Source organism: Poromitra crassiceps (assembly GCF_964638095.1).
Source record: "Poromitra crassiceps genome assembly, chromosome: 5".
Lineage (NCBI taxonomy): Eukaryota > Metazoa > Chordata > Actinopteri > Beryciformes > Melamphaidae > Poromitra > Poromitra crassiceps.
Window position 1 is genome coordinate 15,809,375 of NC_139642.1, and position 12,710 is coordinate 15,822,084.

The 12,710-nt window shown below is 44.0% G+C and overlaps 1 pseudogene across 1 annotated transcript; it reads left to right on the forward strand.

Annotated features, from left to right (window-relative positions):
• Positions 1-383: 383 nt before the first annotated feature.
• Positions 384-2,819, forward strand: LOC310776334 (protein EFR3 homolog B pseudogene; annotated as a pseudogene). The gene has a single exon. The product of its transcript is annotated as a protein EFR3 homolog B pseudogene (transcript).
• The last annotated feature ends 9,891 nt before the right edge of the window (positions 2,820-12,710 follow it).

A 12,710-nucleotide genomic window follows, 5' to 3' on the forward strand; every position in this document is an offset into this window, starting at 1 on the left:
TGTGCACTTATGACATCACTGGTGATGGTGACGTAACATCATCAGCATCAACGATGACCACAATTGCTCGAGTGACATCACTGATGGCATCACTCACTGATGACATCACAATTGTTTGAGTGATCACTGATGCCATCATCACAGGTGACATCACTCAGTGATGACATTGCAATTACTCAAGTATTATGTCAATCTATAGAAAGGCCTGTATACCACATATTTCTGGGATTTGAATTATGTTCACTTTAATGTCCAAAGATAATCCAGTGGTTTTGCTGATTTTCAAAGCCCCGTGAAAAGACTCAGTTTTGGCCTGTAGTGCCCACATCTCCTCGCCCCTTTGAACCTGGAAGAGCACTGCCGCCTTGTGACAAGAATTCAACATGACATGGATGTGTGGTTGTTGCGTGGCCCTGAGGACTCGGTACAAGAGGCTGGTAGACAACATCTTCCCATACGATCCAGAGGATGGGCTGGTGATGGCCAACATGGAGAAACTGATCTTCTACGCCCTATCAGCTCCAGAGAAGCTGGACCGTATCGGAGCCTACCTGTCTGAGAGAATGTCAAGGGACGTGGACCACCACAGACATGCGTATGTGTGCATAGCCATAGAGGCCCTGGACCAGCTGCTGATGGCCTGCAACTGCCAGAGCATCAACCTGTTTGTGGAGAGCTTCCTCAAGATGGTGCGCAAGCTGCTGGAGTCAGACAAGCCCAACATGCAGATCCTGGGAACCAACTCGTTTGTGAAATTTGCCAACAGACAAGAGGATACGCCGTCCTACCACCGCAGCTATGACTTCTTTGTGTCACGCTTCAGTGTGATGTGCCACTCCAGCTACGAGGACCCTGACGTCCGCACCGACATCCGCATGGCAGGAATCAAGGGCCTGCAGGGCGTGGTGAGGAAGACGGCCAACGACGAGCTGCAGCCCAACATCTGGGAGCCCAAGCACATGGACAAGATCGTGCCCTCACTGCTCTTCAACCTGCAGACTGGAGAGGGTACAGAGAGCTGCTGCTCCCCTTCTCCTCTGCAGGTGTCGGAGAAGGAAAGCCTGGTGGAGCTGACGGAGCACTGCTTCAGGGAGCTGCTGGGATGTGGCGCCTATGGCAAAATCAAGAACGCCATCATGCCTGTGCTAATGCACTTAGATAACCACTCTCTATGGGAGGGGAAGACCTTTGCAGTGCGTTGCTTCAAGATCGTGATGTACTCCATCCAGGCGCAGCACTCTCCCTTGGTGATTCAGCAGCTCCTCGGTCATCTGGACGCCAACAGCAAGAACTCAGCCACAGTGCGAGCTGGCATCGTGGAGGTCCTGCTGGAGGCAGCTGCCATCGCAGTCAGTGGTTCTGTAGGCCCCACAGTGCTGGAGGTGTTCAGCACCCTGTTGCGGCAGCTCTGTCTGAGTGTGGACTATGAGCTGACCAGCTCCTATGATGCTGCCGGCGGCAACATCAGCGCCAAGATCAAAACTCACGAGGAGAGGCAGCTGCAGGAGGCTGTCATCAGGACCATTGGATCGTTTGCCAAAACTCTGCCAACTTACCAGAGGTCAGAGGTCATGCTCTTCATCATGGGCAAGATCCCTGTCCCCCGGGTTCACCCTGCCCTAGCCTCCACGGCCTCTGGGCCCGAGGGTACCACGATGATTCAGGTCATGCTGCTGAAGTCCTTGGTCCAGGTGACAGCGGGCCAGGCCGCCAACATGCTGACGGCGCTGCCCAGCACCTTCCTGGAGCTGCTGCTCTCCTTCTCTCTGACCGAGGATCCAGAGGTTCGTCTGCTGGTGCTCACCATCCTCCTCAGCCTCATCGACCGACACAACAATATGCCCAAGTTCCCCACCATAAGCATTATCTCCGACATCTCCGTGCTCAAACTCAAACTTGACAAGTGCTCCAGAGAGGACAACCAATTCATGAAGACGCATGGTCAGCAGCTGTACCGGCACATTTACCTAGGCTGTAAGGAGCGGAGCAGCAGTCGGCAGCACTACGATACCCTCTTCACCCTGTTGGCTCTCCTCAGCATGGAGCTGGCCAACGAGGAGGTGGTGGTGGACCTCATCCGCCTGGCTCTGGCCATGCAGGACCTGGGGCTGAGAACGGATGAGTCTCTCCCCGTTTATAACCGCTGTGCTGTCCATGCCCTCACCGCCGCCTACCTCAACCTCATCTGCCAGCTCACCACTGTCCCAGCCTTCTGCCAGCACATACACGACGTAATTGAGGTGAGACAGAAAGAGAGTCCCTACCTTTTGCCTGAGGACGTATTCATAGAGACCCCAAAGCTGCCTTACTCGCTGGAGAAGGTAGAAGGGGCGGTGTTGTTTCTGCAGTCGAAGATCACTGAGGTTCTCGGAGGCAGTGGCTATAACACAGACAGACTTGCCACACCGTACGTCCCCCAGTACACTGAGGACCATATATCCAGGAGAAAGAGCATCAATACAAGCATCTCACTCAAGGTGACTGTGGAGTCCTTGAACAGTCCGGAGAAAGAGGAGGGGACACAAGCAGAGGAGATTACATTTGAAACCCTGAAAAATGCCATCATGGACAGTGTGGGTATGGAGGAGCAGGAGAGGGAGCGCAGGAGGCAAGTGGTAGAGAAGTTCCAGAAGGCCCCCATGGAGGAGATAGCTGCCCACTGTGGTGCCAGGGCCACATTACTGCAGAGCAAACTGAATCAGATCTTTGAGATTACAATCAGACAGCCGCCCAGCCCGTCTGGAACCATCTCGTCGGGTTGCGGCCAAAGTCAGAGTCCATCTCTGCCTGTCTACGAGATGAAGTTCCCTGACTTCTAAACCTTTCAGTTTGAACGAGCGTACATGTACCACAGAAATCCGGTAGGAAAGATTTGGTGTTACACTCGTTCAAATTGAACAAAAAAGAGAATGTTTTTTTTTCAGAATTTGCTTTGTTCACATCATTTATGTGTTAGAAGTACAGCATATATACAGTGTTGAGCAGTAATGCGTTACTTAGTAACGCGTTACTGTAATTAGTTACTTTTTAGTAACTAAGTAATATAAGTCGTTACTATTTCCAAAACAGTAATTAGATTACAGTTACTAATCCAAGTAACGCATGCGTTACTGCGTTACATCATTGCCTGCCAGAATGCAGTGTTTTCTATGTAAAAGAAGAAAAGAAAACATTTTATCCTCACGGACTCAGGTGGACCTGTCACGCACACATATACGTCATAGTGTGTGTGCGCGATACAGCGTCAGAGCGTGCACGCCGGCTTTCAAAACAAACCGAGTCAGAAGAAGGAGACGAGCAAGAGAAACCTGGCTACCTCGAGAGAGAATATGCGGGGATGGAGGCTAAATTGAAGGCGACGCTGGGTGAGGTAGACTTGGGTGTGTTCACTGGATTAACAGATACACTTTGGGTAAGTGTTGTACACTTTGTTACTTCCTAACCTTCTCGTCAAAGCCTTTCTCACCGTAGTCAGACGGCCCAGGGAATGTTGACAGATCAATATTGCTTGAAACGTTTGCATTGAGGCTGTTGTTGTATTACCACTCCGACAGTAACAGCATCTTTCACTCACGTTATCTGTCCGACTGTCTGACTTTCATTTCGTGTGAAGCTAGCCAGTCTTAACACCACCTCCTGTTCTTTCTAACCGAATTTCAAAGTAAAATGCCTTTGGCTTTTCGTTTAACATAGCTATGTTAATACCAAAGCGAAAATAATTAATACAGTGACATGCTAGACATGTAACAACTTAAGTGTAAGGTATTTGGGGTAAAGATAAAAATAAAAGTAACTAGTAATGTAACTAGTAACGTACCTAGTTACTTTTTGAAAAAGTAATCAGTAAAGTAACTTTTATTACTTTTTTAAGGAGTAATCAGTAATCAGTAACTAATTACTTTTCCAGAGTAACTTGCCCAACACTGCATATATATATATATATATATATATATATATATATATATATATATATATATATATATATATATATATAAACAAACTTTACTTTATTTACTTTATTTGTTTATTTGGGAGGGACAAAGCATAATTAATGAACACGTTGAAACATAAAATGATACAAGTGTAAAAAATGCCAGATTTAGCACGAGGCTAGTTTCCATCCGTAGTCCCCAACAAAGCTGTAGAACAACTCTCTCCCATCAGAACATGTGCTGGCCTGTTTCGACAAAGTCCCCAAAGTTGCGGTTATCTGAAATAAAACTCCTTGTATCTTTTGGTTGATGTGGGGGGGAGTGGGGGCTTTCCAACAGCTCTCCCGTTCCTCTGTAACCTGTCCTCTCCTGTTTCTCCATGATTCCCTGAGTCCCCGCAGCCCTGCACTGAAACACAAACCCAAGTTCCCTCGCTATCTCTGCCACTTTCTCACCACGCTGCTGCTAGTGTGCTATTGTGCTATTCACAGATCTAGCTGTATGCTATATATATATTAGGGATGGGCATTTCTAGCAAAAACACTATTCGAAATTCGCTGGCCAAATTCGAATTTAATTCGAAATTCGAAAATAAAAATAAAAATGTAAAAAAAATTAAAAATGTTTTTATTTTTATTTTTATTTTTATTTTTTTTATTTTTTTTGTGAGTGAAATGTTGCATTGTCTCCCCTGATTCTAAGTCTACGGCTTTATTAATTAATATAAAAAGCTTCTGCTGTGGATTTTTAGCTCAAACAAGCATTGCACCACTGAAGTAAAGAACATGTTACATGACATTGACATTTTCGAAAATAAAAAACAGTTTTGACAATCATGAGTGGTTCATTAAATATTTAGTAGGCTCAGGTCTGAGTGCCAAAGGGGTGCCAAAGTCACCCCCTCTCCCTCTTCATGGGATTTCATCCGCCATTCATTTTTCCATAAACCTTGCTTAAAATGCTTATAAAAATTGTTTTACTTGCTCAAACCAAGCGATTTGACTATACTTAGAATCAGGGGAGACAATGCAACATTTCACTCAAATTTTTTTTTTTTTTTTTTTTTTTTTTTCGAATTTCGAATTTCAATAATAAAAGTCGACCTTGATAATAACAACGATTATTCGAAAATTCGAAATTCGATGCCCATCCCTAATATATATATATATATATATATATATATATATATATATATATATATATATATATATATATATATTCATTCATTCATTAATTAACAGAGCATGTGAAATTGGCCATACGGAAAATTAACAATCCATCCACAGTTTAAATTGAGGCAAAATACCCAAAAGCCAGATTCCCAACATTTCTGCTCATCAGAAGTATATTTGTGTGGACAGGGGTTAAAGTGGGATTTGATTTTGAAAATAAACTGCACAAGCTTTTCACTTCCTGCACAGTCCAAACTTTTCTTAATTGCTTTTTCTTTGCTTTTAGCTAGATTGAATTCAAATTAGCCTGACCTGGTTTGAAAGCTGGCAGGCTTAATATGTAATATATAATATTAATATATATATAATATAATATATGTATAATCACGCTAGTAATGTGTGTTACAGTAGCGTCAGCTCTAATGCCAACATGAAACAACGCCATGTTCCAGGATGTATAGTCAAATCAAAACACTGATGTGGCTGCTCTAACCTAGTTTGTTTGTGTATTAATCAAGCTTTCTAGTCAAGTACGATCCATTTGGTAGTTTGTATTCATCCCAAAAAAGATTTTTTTATTTTTTATTTTTGCCGCTCGCAACCTGCAGTACCTCCATGGCCCACCAGTACACACTTTGGGGATCACTGCCATAATGCTGCACTGTAGCTGCTGTCACTGCAGCCACTGTGCTACCTCCACCCCCACCACCAGGGGCAGGCTCCAGAGGAACTCTGCAGGGAGTGAAACCACTGAAATGCACTCCTTAGAAAGTACCCAAATAAAAATAATACCACATATACTGTAAATAATACAAAATACTCTTTGTTTTCATTTATTGTTTCATATTACATAATGCCCAAAGGAATGATAAAGCAATAGAGCAGGCCAGTGAATATACAGAGGATAAGTCTTGAGAACCAGGTGAGAAAAATCGGGGAATCAGGGATTGCAGAAAGTCCTCAGCAACATGACGAATAGCCTACTTTAATTTTATTATTATTTCACTATTAATATTTGGAGAAAAAAAGGTCTATTGAGGAAAAAGAGTCACGCTCCTTCAGCATGCTGGCTACAGCTCTGCTGTTGATCCTGATTCTTGATCCTTCTATGTTCATTAACCGGTCGCTCCAGGATTTTTTTTATTGAGAGAAAAATAAATGCTCGACTCCAGCAGCTTTTCTCAAAAATGACAATGCAATTTGCTACAGTTTATGTGATTTTTGCTGTAAAATTGCATGATCTGGCAAACATTGCAAGTTGAGGAACTATTTTGCTGTTTTTGAGGATAAATCATGGGAATCTTGAAAAATTGCAAGCACTCGCAAATATTGTGGAGATTGGTTGAATTTGCATTGATTATTGCAATCACAAAAATCACTATTGCCTGGAGCGACTGATTAACATCAATCTCATTGATTGGGTTAAAACTCAGGGGGAGGAGCCAAAGAACAATAGTTTTTCTGGCTAAGTAACGTCAGACTGAACAAACTCAATCTAGTCATCATGAAGGAAGGCAAAAAATAAGTCATTGCCATTTGTATACTTTGTATACTGTTACATTTTGGTCAGAGCTCCATTGCCGTTCTAAATTAGTTTGCCAGTTACATGTAGTTACAAACTGCTCTTCAACCAGACCCCAAAGCCCGCACAAATAAGGACTTTTTCACTCCCCACCCCCCATGCCCCCTGAGCACAGCCAGGCCGGGGTCCCCCCCCACTGACATAATCATACCCAACTACACACACCCTCATTATATGTCACTTTAAAGGACTTTATATTTTGCACTTTATAATTTGTGATTGTTTTGCTGTATCGCCTTGTCTTTTACTGTTGATGTGACCTCTGCGTTGCATACTTGCACTAAGTCAAATTACTCGCTTGTAATCTGATTACTTACTGTGGCTATTAAAGTGAATCTAGTTGGGAGGTTTTCTCGACCCCATTACCACCCCACCCCACCCCTTGTACTATTTTGTGTCACCACAAAATAGTACAAGGGATGGTTAGGCTACATCAGATTCACTTCATTGGTAATTTTGTTAGCAGTCCCCCAGCAAAAACCATGTTCGGTGAGCAATTGCATATGTGTGCCACCGACACTTGGACTCCAATTGGGAGGATGGCGGAGTACATGCACGTGTGACCACGTCTGGAGCACAGACGTGTCGGCTGGTCGGTCGCCATGAAGAGGAAGCTGCTGCTGGAACCCGTGGTGGGGCCGTGGCTGGCGTAGAATTTGTACCACCCAGAAACGGGTGTGGTGTAATTGCCAGGCCATTGTACAGTCCCCGCGATATACATCGTGAACGGGACCGGGTTGACGTAGCCGCAGGTCTCCCCTGGCTGTTCTACCATGACGAAATAGTGGAAAACATGGCCTGAAGAGGAGAGAAGCAGAAGAGATGTTTGAATGATTTTCTTTTCTTTGTGTGAGATTAAAATCACAAAAGCACACACAGATTGATATGATGCCCCCGCCCAGTGATGATCAGTGGAGTACCACAGGGATACGCCAACTTTTGGGGAGTTTCGTCCATTTTCCATATTGCCCATACCAAGATACACAATGGCCCCTATCTTCCCGCTGGCCTTAGGCCCTAATCTGGCGTTAAACGCAAAAAAAAACACGCTTTGCGCCTGCCTCGGGAAGATAGCATGATGTTTTTAGGCCTCGAAATGCGCTTTACGCCAAAGAGGCGTGGCGCAGTGCCAGAATAGGCCAGAATGGGCGTTTCGGCCTTAAATACCGGCCTAACACTATCTTCCCCCCTGGCGTTCATTTTGCGTTTAGCGCTTTTCAAAACCAGGCCTTATTCAGTGCGCCGGGGATATTATTGTGCGTAATTGCGCGCAGCTCTCCTCTGCCATCTCACTCTCTCTCCCCCTCTCTCTCACTCCCTCTCTCTCGCGCATCAGACAGGCACAATGGCACACCAAAAAAGTTGTTATACGGTAGTTTTGAGCCCCTGTCATTCAGAGGCTGTTGCATCATCCTACCTGTGCACTGGGCGAGAAGAAAAGGTAGCGAGAGAAAACGATATCATTCTGCCCAAACCTTCACCAATCTAATCTCATCATGACATCCAGGGATAGGCTATATTTTTTTAGCCGATGCGTAACATTCTTTTCACGTTGATCTTGCTATAGTGTAGCGTATTTACATGCTTGCTATATTTAAACTGCAGTGAGATTGCTTTGAGAAGCATGATAATATGGAATAATATATATGGAGACAGACGGGGATAAAAGAGGGAGGGGGGAGCTCAGAGCGCTTTGGTCGGGCTTTTCTGAGCGGATTGGATCGCTCCGTGGAATGGAACATGAAAGGGACATTGTGATTCGTTTACTGCACTTCTCCAATGAGCACGTTGTGAATAATTCTACGCTTAAAAGGTGTGGTTATAATGCTTAAATCCGCGTGTAGCGCCGACACGAAAATATCAACTGCGCCGGTCCATGCCCACTAATATGGGCTGCGCCTGGCGCTAAGTGCTAATTTAAGGCCAGTGGGACGATAGAGCCTAAAGCCTTTAACATCACTCTCCGTACAGTATACAGTCAGCTACAGTTGTCAAGTTAGTTAGTATCGCCAATGAATTGGACGAAACGGTACAGTCGTTCAAAGCCGCCAAAAACACACATTTCTAACAGCGCCAAAAAGCTCTATGTACATGTTGTGACTCAGGTACTCACCACGAGATGAAATATTAATGCAAAATGCCAAGAAACGCAATTTATTTTTAGGTAAATAAATAGCCGGAACTATGGCCGCCGGGTGTACAGCGCAAACAAGGAAGTAACTCGATGTGGAGATTTACTACGAAAATGACGTTTCACGTAACTATGGATTATTATTTCATGTCGTGGTGAGTACCCGTGATTTTACAACAGACCGTTAAGGGGTGGCGCCTAAAACCCCCATAGCCACGGCCTTGTGGGACTTATTGCTTTTGTAAAACGGTTGCCCTACCTGGCATGAGGTTTCATAAAATAACACAGCAACGACAACAACAACAACAAAAATGCAATATTGATTACAAATAATCATTCTTCCACCAGTCAATGTAGTCCTTCAGCCACATTTAGCAGAATGGTTGCCAAGCAACATACAGAAGCAGCAACACAGTTTGGCGCAGTAATACTGTGATGCAGTCACAGGTGTGTTTATTCACCTTATTCTTTGCCCACACATGGACGCTTCCGCATTATGTCATTTCGTAATAGTATTTCCGTTTTGACTTGCCAAAAACCCCGCAGGCAAAATGGCCGCGCACACTCCGCTCCTAAAGTGGCAAAATTACTCCCCCATAAAGTAACATATCTTGGCCAATACGTATGTAACATACAAAATAAAACAACCCGTAATATCTTAATTTTATGTAGAATGCAGAGGACATGTAACTGTTTAGTTAAAGGCACTGTGTGTAAGATTCTGCACTATTAAATATCCCCAAACCAATAACTTGTATATATAGAGGAGGTATAGTGATTTATTTCTGTGTTTACAACTAAGCCACGCCCCCTCCCTGTGTTGTGATGGCCCTCTGTCCTTCCCCTCTAACATCCCGAATCAGTTTACATAGAAACCCCTCCCCCGAGAAGCCGACCTAGTGAGCCCCTCCCAGCCCACAGCCCAAAACAGAATTTTGTAGACCAAGATGGCGGAACCCTGATGCGGGCATTCCTGACTTTTACATTCCGTGATCCACCTTATATATGCGGTTTCATACTTTAGCCAAATCGCCGCCGAAAAGAAATATCTCAGACCAGAGTCAACCTTGCCGGTCTGGCTTTCACTAGATGGAGAGCCCTACGAGCAGCTATATCTGGCCTGCAAAGTGACTCGGAGCTGCCGTGTTCTCCTGTACACAGTGGTAAGTAACGTTATCGCGTTTGCATGTCCCATTTCAGTAACGTTACGCATGATAGCGAAATGTACAAGTTGTTATCGATATTGTGAATTTGTTCTGTGAATGTTGTAATCACTTGGCTAACTGTTGCTTTTCACGGCTATTCAAATGACTTTACACTGCTAGTGTAGTGTGTACGAACGACAAGCTAATCAAATCCTGCAGGATTTGATTAGCTTGTCGTCCGTGTATAACTTATACACAGACATTCTGGTGACAAGCTGACATGAATGACATAACGTTACTTCCCATTACAAATTTCGCATGCATTTTCTGTTTATAATTACGTCCAGTTGCTGTCACTATGACGCAGAACGGTATAGTAATGTGTAAACACTTAGAAAGGCCATGGAGAAAAGCTAGCTTCGCTAATGTTAGCAGTTTGTTGTTATCTCACTAAGCAACGTTACATTAGAAAATAGCTGTAACACCGTCCAAACAAATCAAGGTTTGGTAAAAGTATCTAATTCATGACAATGTGGAGGAACCCTGCCTTGATATCTACCAGCTACAAAATAGATGATTCAAATTAATACTAAACACGTTTCCATTTGTCTGATTTTCAAGGTGCCAGTCATCCAGTCATCCAGAAGATGACAAGATAGAAAACAAGTGGACCCACCATTATGATATTTGAGATGGAGAAATTGTGCTTTTATAGCAAACCTGTATAATACATGTTCTATCATCTTTGATGTTTAGATGTTTGCTGTCTGCAATCTTCTGTACACCAATAAAGTTGATATGACTTCATCCATGTCTCTTGGCCACTATTCTCCATTGTAACATTAGATTTGCCTAAAGCTGAGTGTGTCTAGCTACAGTAGCCTAGTGCCTACCAGTATTTGTGTTTCTGTGTATATATAGCCTACTTTATATAATAGACAGTGTATGTGATGTTTCTCAGTACATTGATTTCACAACTTCGTTTATCAGAAAAAATACTTTATTTGCAAAACTAAAATATGGGCTACACCAGGATGACGTGACCAGTTCCATCAGCTATGCGGTTCTTCAGGATGTCGACAAGATCTGCTATCGTCCTACAGCCGACCTTCCTCTCTGCGACCCTGTCTCCTCTTTGTCCCACTGGTGCTAGCCTGGGCTTCAGGCATACAGCTTGGTTTGCCTGCCTATAAAATACAGCAGTGATTCAAGCGTTTGAAATTAGTTTGAACAACTCTAACAATGAGAAAATACTAGCGTTGCACTATGAATACATTTTGGCCATGTCTTGGTATTAGCAGACGAACAAAAACACAGGCTAAGCTACTCACTGTTGACAGACAGCTGTGGTTAGCTAGCGATGTCCCCAACATTGAATTGAAATCATCCTAATTTAGCTATGTCAACCTGGTTTTAGACAACGTTTTGCCTAACTGTACTTAGCAATAGGGCAGGCTATGCAAAAGGTTAGGTTACAATGTAACCTTTTCAAAATCCATGTAACCATTACATGGATTTTGATCGGTTAGCAGATTATACAAATAAGTCTTACCAAGCGGACTATTGTCAATATCCTAAAGGTTTATGACTATCATGTGAAATTTGTCATTACTCAAGCCAAATACATAGCCGAGATGCATTCGTGCTTGTTTTATGTACTTACGTCTGCAGTAGGTAGGCTATGCACAAAATAGTTGTTTATATCTCCGTTGCTTGGGAGGGAGGGAGGGAGGGAGGGAGGTGGGGGAACCAGGAAGTGCTGTGCGCTGGTGGGTGGGATCGAGATTGTTTGGGTAAACAAGTTTTGTTATGGTTTGAAATGGCGACATCTAGTGGACAAAAAAATCACACACAGTGCCTTTAAACTTGCATTCCAGGAATATTGTGCTCTAAAGATGACGTTAGTGGAGTCGAGGCTGTTGCGTCCTGAAACCCACATAGGTTGCGTGCAATTCGAGGCGTAACCTATGTGCGTTTAACCTATGTGTGGTTTGGCGTAACCTATGTGCGATTCGAAATAACGCATCCGAGATAGAAACGTTATGAATATAGCCACGTTATAAACAACAAACTAACGCTGGTGATCCGTATGGAAACAGTGTTACTCGAAATGGTTAAAAGTTATATCAATTTGGTCATTCAGTGGCATTTTACTGCCATATAACATAACTAACTAGCGGCTAATATTAGCCACAGAAGGCAACTAGCGCTGAACCCAGGGCCGCCGCACCCTATACGCAGAGTACGCAGACTGCGTAGGGCATCATGCTCTCAGTCAGGCCACTCACTGAACAGCAGGCCAGGCGCCGCCTACTGGTTTACTAGTGGTTTTATTACTTTATTCAGGGTTAAAGTGGGTGCATCTCATTGTAAAATTGGACTTGGCCCAAATTGGGCTTCAACCGGCCCAAATCTGGCTTCAACCGGCCCAAATCTGGCTTCAAACGACCCAAATTGGGCTTCAAATGGCCCAAATCTGGCTTCAAACAGCCCAAATCTGGCTTCAAATGGCCCAAATTGGGCTTCAAACGGCCCAAATTGGGCTTCAAACAGCCCAAAACAGGGGGGGGGGGGGTCGGGGCACCACAAAACAATTACGCTTAGGGCACCCAAATGGCCAGCAGCGGCCCTGGCTGAACCGGAAGAACAAATACGTTTGCGTTGAACGCGGAAGAGAGAAAAAGTGGGCGTGGTGAATGAAGTGAATAGAGGATTTGACAACGCTTTGAACGTGGCTCATCCAATCAT